At 49.0% G+C, this 10,046-nt stretch overlaps 2 non-coding genes across 2 annotated transcripts; one reads left to right on the forward strand and one right to left on the reverse strand.

Annotated features, from left to right (window-relative positions):
* The first annotated feature begins 375 nt into the window (after window positions 1-375).
* On the forward strand, window positions 376-448 carry TRNAV-AAC. Its single transcript has one exon. It is a non-coding gene; the product is annotated as a tRNA-Val (tRNA).
* A 2,084-nt stretch (window positions 449-2,532) lies between these two features.
* On the reverse strand, window positions 2,533-2,606 carry TRNAT-AGU. The gene has a single exon. It is a non-coding gene; the product is annotated as a tRNA-Thr (tRNA).
* Window positions 2,607-10,046: the final 7,440 nt, after the last annotated feature.

The following is a 10,046-nucleotide window of genomic DNA, read 5'->3' on the forward strand; positions in this document are numbered from 1 at the left end:
TCAGATGGGAGCGTGCTAGACTAACAGGCTCTTCTATCCCGCTTTGTGCACGGGTGGGATGTTTTCTGAAAGTGCAGCAGTTCCTTTAACTGCCACGAGTCCCTCATTTCAGGCTATGCAGCAGGAAAAGGCAGCATGGGCTTCTACACCGAGTTGGCCCACCTGACCTTTCATTCTTCTCTTGCTCTTTGTCAGCAAGGGGAAGAAAAAGAAGCTCTCCCTCAAGCTGGAGTCACAAGGGCGACGTAAGGACGACTTCCTGAGTGCCCGCTCCAGTCCTCTGCTCTGCCAGCTGACCCATTGAAGGGCTGTCACTACTTTCTCCAGGTTTGTCCATCGGTCTGTGTCAGGGTGAGCAACAGCCAAGCAGATCGAGTTTCTGTAGTGTAGTGGTTATCATGTTTGCCTAACATGCAAAAGGTCCCTGGTTCAAAACCAGGCAGAAATATGCTGGCTTCCTTTTCCCAGATCCCCTTGCTGTTCAGGAAGGCCTCCTCCTTCTCCTATTGGCCTGTCCCTGGGATAACTCCAACCCCTGCATGACAGAGGGTGCTGACAGCAGTGGAGAAAGCACCTTGGCGTCAGGCTGGAGAACCTAGAGGAGTGCGGCGTGTTACCTTTTGGAGGCTTGTGGCTTGGCCTCCTCTGCTGTTGGAGGTTGGCCGGTGGAGGCCGACTCTTCCTGCTGGCCTCCTCTGCGTGACTTGCCAAAGGAGGAAGTGAGGCAGGAATGGGGCAAAAGAGGAAAGTCGAGCTGAGGAAGGCAGGGCAGAAGCTAAGCGCCTCAGTGCGGCTCAGTGGGGTTAGTAGAGCGTCACCATTCGTTCTGCAAAGCCTGAGGAGGTGCGGTTGGCTGCTGGGAGGCAGAATCCTGTGCCTGCCTCTTGGCTTCCCAGGGATGGCTCCTTGCAGCCCAGGAGAAGCGGGGTTCTGGGGGGAAGGAAAAGCAGCAATGGCGAGGCTGAGTGGGCTCCTTTCTGGCCGAGATGGTGGGTCTGGGAGTTGCCTGTAAGCCATAAGTGGACTTGGTGGAGTGAAAACCGCTGCTCCATTCTGGCTGACCTGGGGGAGCCATTAATGACTTGGGAGTGGGGGCAGGGCACTGGCTGTGAGCAAATGGGATCCAGGAAGCCCCAGCCTGCCCCTCCAGGGGCCGAGTCATCGTCTTCTCTCCTGCCATGGGGAGCCCGGCCTTAAGCCTGCCCAGCATGCACTGCAGCTCGAGCATTAAGCCTTCCTGTGGCATAACCGAACTACGGCCTAGTGTAATCAGGTGTAAAGTTTAGATTGTGAATTTATCTTTAATTTCCATGGTAACTTACTTTGATCTTTTATGCCTACCACTTATAATCCTTAAAACTCCATCTTTCTGTAGTTAATAAATCTATTTTATGAAACTGGTGTATTTTGCTTGAAGTTCTTGGGAAATCGCAGCTCCATTACAAGGCTGGTTCATGTACTATGCACAGTGAGGGAGGGGTGGGCTCTGCGTAATAAACTCACGCTGATCAGGCTTCTGATTAAGGAAAGATGGTATGATCCAGGGGCGCAAGGCTGCAGAGCTGGGGGAATTGGCGGGAGGCTCTCTATCATTAGTGTTATGAGTGGCTGGGAGAAGCATTCATGTAATAAGTGGATGTGTCCCTACCTGTGGATGTCTGTGTAAGTGCAATATCTGCCAGAGATTCACAGCTCCTCACAGCATCATAGTGTGAGGGGGAGCTCAGGGGTCCCACTGTTCAGGTTGCATCCCATAGATCCCATCACAGACTTTCAACAACCACAGCAGATGTTCACTGAAACAGTGAGAGAGATGGCAAAATAGTGATCTCCAGGGCCTGCAGACATCAAACTATCAGGAATTCTGCGCACAGAGAGGACCCTGCAAGTGGAAAATGCCTTTGGAAAAGACCCTTCTGTCGCCAGCTGTGGTTGTACAGTGCTTAGTGCTCTGTGTTGTGGCCTCAAGAGCCATGGATGCAAGTTGAGTTACGGTGACCTTTTCCTTGTCTCCACGTTTCTTAGGTGCCTCTTTCCAACACTTGTCAGAAAAAACTACCGGTTTCTTTTGGAAGCATTGCAAGGCAGAGGCAGTCCTGTTTCCTCAAAAATTGACCAAAAGGTGGGAGGAGTGGACACATTTGGCAAGGCACTACTGGGTGCTGCATCTCTAACCTCCACTTTACCTGGCAGGTGCCTCTGGGACTTTTCTCCCAGCTGCTCCATTTTTCATCAGTGACAATCAAAAGGAAGATGACATGACATCTGTGTGCAGACATCCCCAGCGAATCACAAGGACGTGTGGCGCAGGCTCTTGTGTTGCAGCAATTGCAGTTGAAGCAACCACCATGCTAATGCCAGTCACAGCAGCCTTTTCATCAACTCCAGGCTTGTGATTTGATTCTTTCCAATGTTTCTCTCCAAAGAAACCTTTTCCTTAGCAAGCAATTACTTGGATAACAAGGGAGGTCTCTTCTGTTTCCTGGAAAGACACAGGAAAATGTGAGCAGAGGAGACAAAAGCCACACAACAAGGCACCACTGGGAGCTGAACCCAGGATCTCCTATTTACTAGACAGGTACTTTAGCCAGCTAAGCCATGGTGCCTGCCTCAAGAAAATACTTGCAACTGTTCCATTTGATGGTCCAGGACAACACCTGCAAATTCCAAACTACAGACGTTCCCCATTTCCCTCAAGACTTGCAAGGAAGAACTGGCAGGCCAAGCCAGGATCTCCTGGTTACTAGGAAGTCACTTCAGCCAGCTCTTCCCAAAGATCACTATCCAGAGACTTTTAAACAGCCACTACAGATGTTCACCGACAAAGAGATGCCAAAATGGAGTTCTCCACTGCCTGCAGCCATCACACTACCAGGAGTTCTGTGCACAGAGAGGCCCCTGCTGGTGGCAAAAGGCTTTGGTAGAGACTCTTCTGACACCACCCGTTCTCATATAGTGTTTAGCGCTCTGTGTTGTGGCTTCAGCATCCACAGATGCCAGTTCAGTTAGGGGACATTTTTCCTGTCTCCACATTTGTCTAATGGCTCCTTTCAACACTTGTCACCAAAAAGACCTGTTTCTTTTGCAAGCGATGTACAGCTAGGCAAAGGCAGTCTTCTCCATTTCCTCAAAAGATCACCAAGCTGTGGGGAGAGGAGACGCATTCAGCCAAGCTGGATGCTGAATCTCCTCTTTCTTCAGCAGGTGTCTGTGAAGGACACAAATCTCCACTGTGTAGAGGTCAAGAATAGGAGTTTATTACACACAGTGATGGCGGAGTGGGCTTATTAGGCTCAGAGACACTATTAATTAATTAATTACAATAGAATATATAGATTTTCCAAGGGTGGGGGAAAGTGACAGCGTAGGCAGTTCCAAACCCTGGGATAGGTTTTGCAGCAAGACAAGATAGCACAGTAGCCAATGGTTAACAGGTTACATAATGTCTCCACCCATGGTCTCAAGTTAGCAAGTTAAGATTTCATTAATACTTTGATCATATGTTATTAGTATAAAATATATATGTTGAATTCTGATTTGAGGTCCATAGGAATGGAGCAACTCCTTTGATTGTCCAACAGGTACATTCCTAGGGGTTAAAGCAAAGAAACAGTGAAAGTCTATGGCAATAAAGATTGTTTTTGTGTTTCTAACGGCAGGCATTGGTCCCTGGGAAGGGAGGTGGAAGGATGCCATATCTTATACTGACGTGCCAACTTTTCATAAACTCAAGGTTGGCTCTGTGGGAAAAACGTCTCCCTACAGAAGAGACTAACACAATAGGAAAAGGGATTCTTTGCTCAATCTGCAACTCTGAATAAGACACGATTATTTAGTTCTTAGCTCCAACACCTGGCAATTTGCTGACCAGGCCTATCTTAGCAAGCAAGGCTTTCTGTTTACCCCAGCTTTCTCTTAGCTGATCACTATTTGCTAGGCCTCTGGTCCCTTGACCATACTCTGGACTTCGGGTCTGGAAAAGAGGTGGCACAATCCATAGACCAGGTTGTTAAATTACACTCACAGGCACTGATAATAGAGTTACTGAAAGTTTGGGAGTTAGGCGCTGATAGATCAGTGGTCCAAGCCCCTCGTAGACACCCCCCATCCCTCTGGGACAGGGGCAGGTCTGAGCTCTCACACCAACTGCTCATTGTGGCTGCCAGAACCTGTGAGTGGCTCATTTCGTTTGCACCCTGGGTTGAGTCCTGCTTTGTGCACCGTGTCTGAGAATGAAAATCCTAAACCACCCTTTGAAATGACGAATGCAGCAGGACGTGTCATTGTCCCTGCCCCAAAGCAGACAGACCAATGGAGAAATGCCGTCGAGTCCAAGGTAATATTCACTGCGGTTTTACCATTTCCACTTGCTAAATTCCCTCCTATCTGCCCAGCCCAGGTGTCCTCTGCCTCAGCTGCTGCTCCCGGCCTGCTCTAGAGTCAAACATGCAGGGCCCCCAGGGGAACAGAGGCTGGGACAGGGCAGCAGCCTGGGCTGGGCTAGGCAGATGCTGGGAGTTCTCGTTCCCTGAGAACCGGCCTGGCTCCCTTCTCAACAGCAAACAAATCAATTCCACGCCCCCTCCCCAGAAAAATCAGCCTGGAGCCAAGGGCAGCAGGGGATGATTCCCTCGAGTTCCCACCGAGGCAGGAGAGAACCCAGGGCCTTTCTAGCAGAGCTTATGGAACCAACGTGGGGAAACCAGCCTTTAATAACAGGCAGTTCACGTTTAAGCTCAGTGTTTTTAGCAATTTTTACAACCTTAAATCACCCTTCAATCGCAGTGTCACTATCCATAACATTGCTTCAGCCTTATAGGTTCCCAAGTGCAAAACTAAACATCTCTTCAAACACAAGAGAGTGCAGATCAGTCAGTGTTCAGAGTCATCCCACATAAAAGAATCATGTTGTGGTACATATTGACCTCATCATGTGGCCGTTGCCTTTCCCTCCGCTCTGTTAAAAGGTTTGGTATTTTGCACAGAAACTTTCTTCCTTCAGCCGAGACCTGGGAACCAAGGCTGCCAGACAAACACCTTTAAGAGGAGGCGTAACCTGTCAAAAAATGATCTCCCTCCTTCAGTTCAGTGACCGCCTGAAATGTTACTTATCCCGGCAGAGCCGGAGGATTGAAAGCAGCTACATCAAATCCCTGTGTAGCTAGCAGGAATGAACACAAACACTCCCTGCTATCTGAAGAGATGTTTAGTTTTACCCTTGGTAAACTAGAAGTCTAAAGGGAAGGAAGGTGGTGCCATATATAAAGAGTGAAACACAAAACAATTATCATAGTTATGCCCATAGTGACTGCAAAATATTTCTATATTCTTCTTATCATCAGTGTATTATTTTCTCTGGCGTCTATACATTGACTATGCCTTGACCAAGAAATTTGAATCTTGATAAACTGATTAAAGTTGATTAACTACCCCTGGTTAAGGCAATGGACTTGATACCCACTCGGGCGTCCCTACACAGGTTCAGGTACTAACAACAGTGGCTGCCTTTTAGCCATAGCTTTTAATCAGGGCAATACATTGATCCTGTGAAATCATTTCCCAGCCGGAGTCCATCGCCCACATTCCTTAGGGCATTGGGCCACTATGGGGACGTTTCATTTCCCTCCTCAATTTCACACAGAGACACAATTTCCTTTGCACAGATCCATGAACAGCAAAACCTCCCTGTGTCTCTGAGAGCTCTTAGAAGGAAGAGACCATGGATGCTGAGCAATCCGCCGTTGTGACCTGCACAGGATGCGCCATGTTCGTCTTCCTTCCACAGGATAGGAGCGACTTTGTCTGTACCAAGTGCAAGCTGATCTCCATCTTGGAAGAGAAGATTCAAGGTCTGGAGAAACGAATAACAACCCTGCATTCCATAAAAGAAAATGAGGATTTCCTGGATAGACATCAGGATCAGCTGCAGCGGGCACAACGTTCTGAAGATTCAGAGCAGGCTACGCAGCGGGGACAGAAGGCCAGCGAGGATAAGTGGCGGCATGTGACTTCCAGAAGGGGAAAGAGTACCAGAAACATCCATGTACCAGAAACACAGATACAGGTGAGCAACCGTTTTCATGTTCTCTCCACAGGTATTAGTGCAGAGAGTGGAGTAGATGATGCACCTGAGGGAACAGAGCAGAAGGAGACTCCACTGATTGGAAGGCATGAGATGCACCTTCCTAGGGATGGGGGTTCCACGACCACCACTCCCAAGAGGAGGAGGAGGGTGGTGGTGGTCGGGGACTCTCTCCTCAGGGGGACTGAGTCATCTATCTGCCGCCCTGACCGGGAGAACCGAGAGGTGTGCTGCTTGCCAGGGGCTAGGATTCACGATGTGACGGAGAGACTGCCGAGACTCATCCAACCCTCGGATCGCTACCCCTTCCTGCTTCTCCACGTGGGCACAAATGATACTGCCAAGAATGACCTTGAGCGTATCACTGCAGACTACGTGGCTCTAGGAAGAAGGATAAAGGAGTTTGAGGCGCAAGTGGTGTTCTCATCTATCCTCCCTGTGGCAGGAAAAGGCCAGGGTAGAGACCGTCGAATCGTGGAAATCAACGAATGGCTACGCAGATGGTGTCGGAGAGAAGGGTTTGGATTCTTTGACAATGGGATGGTCTTCCAAGAAGAAGGATTGCTAGGCAGAGACGGGCTCCACCTCACGAAGAGAGGGAAGAGCATCTTTGCAAGCAGGCTGGCTAACCTAGTGAGGAGGGCTTTAAACTAGGTTCACCGGGGGAAGGAGACCAAAGCCCCGAGGTAAGTGGGGATGTGGGATACCGGGAGGAAGCACAAGCAGGAGATTACAAGAGGGGAGGACTCCTGTCTCAGACCAAGAAAGCGGGACAATCAGCAGGTTATCTTAAATGCCTATACACTAATGCAAGAAGCCTGGGGAACAAGCAGGGAGAACTAGAAGTCCTGGCACAGTCAGGGAATTATGATGTAATTGGAATAACAGAGACTTGGTGGGATGACTCACATGATTGGAGTACTGTCATGGATGGATATAAACTGTTCAGGAAGGACAGGCAGGGCAGAAAAGGTGGGGGAGTTGTGTTGTACGTAAGAGAGCAGTATGACTGCTCAGAGCTCCAGTATGAAACTGCAGAAAAACCTGAGTGTCTCTGGATTAAATTTAGAAGTATGAACAACAAGGGTGATGTCGTGGTGGGAGTCTGCTACAGACCACCGGACCAGGGGGATGAAGTGGACGAGGCTTTCTTCCAGCAACTAACAGAAGTTGCTAGATCACAGGCCCTGGTTCTCATGGGTGACTTTAATCACCCCGATATCTGCTGGGAGAGCAATACAGCAGTGCACAGACAATCTAGGAAGTTTCTGGAAAATGTAGGGGACAATTTCCTGGTGCAAGTGCTGGAGGAACCAACTAGGGGAAAAGCTCTTCTTGACCTGCTGCTCACAAACAGGGAAGAAATAGTAGAGGAAGCAATAGTGGATGGGAACCTGGGGGGCAGTGACCATGAGATGGTCGAGTTCAGGATCCTGACACAAGGAAAAAGGGAAAGCAGTAGAACAGAGACCCTGGACTTCAGAAAAGCAGACTTTGACTCCCTCAGGGAACTGATGGGCAAGGTCCCCTGGGAGAATAACATGACGGGGAAAGGAGTCGAGGAAAGCTGGCTGTATTTCAAAGAAACCTTATTGAGGTTGCAGGAACAAACCATCCCGATGTGTAGGAAGAGAAGTAAATATGGCAGGCGACCAGCTTGGCTTAACAGTGAAATCCTTGCTCGTCTTAAACACAAAAGAACAGCTTACAAGAAGTGGAAGATTGGACAAATAACCAGGGAGGAGTATAAAAGTATTGTTCAGGCATGCAGGTGTGAAATCAGGAAGGCCAAATCACACTTGGAGTTGCAGCTAGCCGGAGATGTTAGGAGTAACAAGAAGGGTTTCTTTAGGTATGTTAGCAACAGGAAGAAAGTCAAGGAAAGTGTGGGCCCCTTGCTGAATGAGGGAGGGAACCTAGTGACAGAGGATGTGGAGAAAGCTAGTGTACTCAATGCTTTTTTTGCCTCTGTCTTCACAGACAAGGTCAGCTCCCAGACAGCTGCACTCTGCAGCACGGTATGGGGAGGAGGTGACCAGCTCTCTGTGGAGAAAGAAGTAGTTCGGGGCTATTTAGGAAAGCTGGACGAGCACAAGTCCATGGGGCCGGATGCGCTGCATCCGAGGGTGCTAAAGGAGTTGGCCGATGAGATTGCAGAGCCATTGGCCATTATCTTTGAAAAATCATGGCGATCGGGGGAGGTCCCGGATGACTGGAAAAAAGCTAATGTAGTGCCCATCTTTAAAAAAGGGAAGAAGGAAGATCCAGGGAACTACAGGCCAGTCAGTCTCACCTCAGTCCCTGGAAAAATCATGGAACAGGTCCTCAAGGAATCAATCCTGAACCACTTAAAGGAGGGGAAAGTGATCAGGAACAGTCAGCATGGATTCACCAAGGGCAAGTCATGCCTGACTAACCTAATTGCCTTCTATGACGAGATAACCGGCTCTGTGGATAAGGGGAAAGCAGTGGATGTACTATTTCTGGATTTTAGCAAAGCTTTTGATACAGTCTCCCACAGTATTCTTGCCAGCAAGTTAAAGAAGTCTGGGCTGGATGAATGGACGGTACGGTGGATAGAAAACTGGCTAGATGGTCGGGCTCAACGGGTAGTGATCAATGGTTCCATGTCTAGATGGCAGCCGGTATCAAGTGGAGTGCCCCAAGGGTCGGTGCTGGGGCCGGTTTTGTTCAATATCTTCATTAACGATCTGGAGGATGGTGTGGACTGCACCCTTAGCAAGTTTGCAGATGACACTAAACTGGGAGGAGTGGTTGATACGCTGGAGGGTAGGGATAGGATACAGAGGGACCTAGACAAATTAGAGGATTGGGCCAAAAGAAATATGATGAGGTTCAACAAGGACAAGTGCAGAGTCCTGCACTTAGGACGGAAGAATCCCATGCACTGCTACAGACTAGGGACCGAATGGCTGGGTAGCAGTTCTGCAGAAAAGGACCTAGGGGTTACGGTGGACGAAAAGCTGAATATGAGTCAACAGTGTGCCCTTGTTGCCAAGAAGGCTAATGGCATTTTGGGTTGTATAAGTAGGGGCATTTCCAGCAGATCAAGGGATGTGATCATCCCCCTCTACTCAGCACTGGTGAGGCCTCATTTGGAGTACTGTGTCCAGTTTTGGGCCCCACACTACAAGAAGGATGTGGATAAATTGGAGAGAGTCCAGCGGAGGGCAACAAAAATGATTAGGGGGCTGGAGCACATGACTTATGAGGAGAGGCTGAGGGAACTGGGATTGTTTAGTCTGCAGAAGAGAAGAATGAGGGGGGATTTGATAGCTGCTTTCAACTACCTGAAAGGGGGTTCCAAAGAGGATGGATCTAGACTGTTCTCAGTGGTAGAAGATGACAGAACAAGGAGTAATGGTCTCAAGTTGCAGAGGGGGAGGTTTAGGTTGGATATTAGGAAAAACTTTTTCACTAGTAGGGTGGTGAAGCACTGGAATGGGTTACCTAGGGAGGTAGTGGAATCTCCTTCCTTAGAGGTTTTTAAGGTCAGGCTTGACAAAGCCCTGGCTGGGATGATTTAGTTGGGTTTGGTCCTGCTTTGAGCAGGGGGTTGGACTAGATGACCTCCTGAGGTCCCTTCCAACCCTGAGATTCTATGATTCTATGATTCTCTTGTCTGAGCCAGGGCATTCGATTCCATTGACACCTTCTCTCCTGCAATGGCAATGGTCATGCAGACGGGACGAGGCCACCTTCACCTCTGACAGTGAGATATTGGCTCAGCTCTTTCTTTATGCTGCTGTTGTTAGTCCATGAAACATCTGGGATGGATGCAAGGCTGAGTTCATGCACCAACCCCCTGAAACATTTCAGCGCCCCACAGAAATCCTGACTCCGGCTATTGGCATGATCTGGTGGAGATTCGAATAGGAACGGGACGGTCTGAATTGTCAGTGTGGGGAATGAACAACAATCTATAGCAATGTCATTAACCACA

This window comes from Mauremys mutica, unplaced genomic scaffold (genome assembly GCF_020497125.1).
Source record: "Mauremys mutica isolate MM-2020 ecotype Southern unplaced genomic scaffold, ASM2049712v1 000674F_np12_subseq_93759:132282_obj, whole genome shotgun sequence".
NCBI lineage: Eukaryota > Metazoa > Chordata > Testudines > Geoemydidae > Mauremys > Mauremys mutica.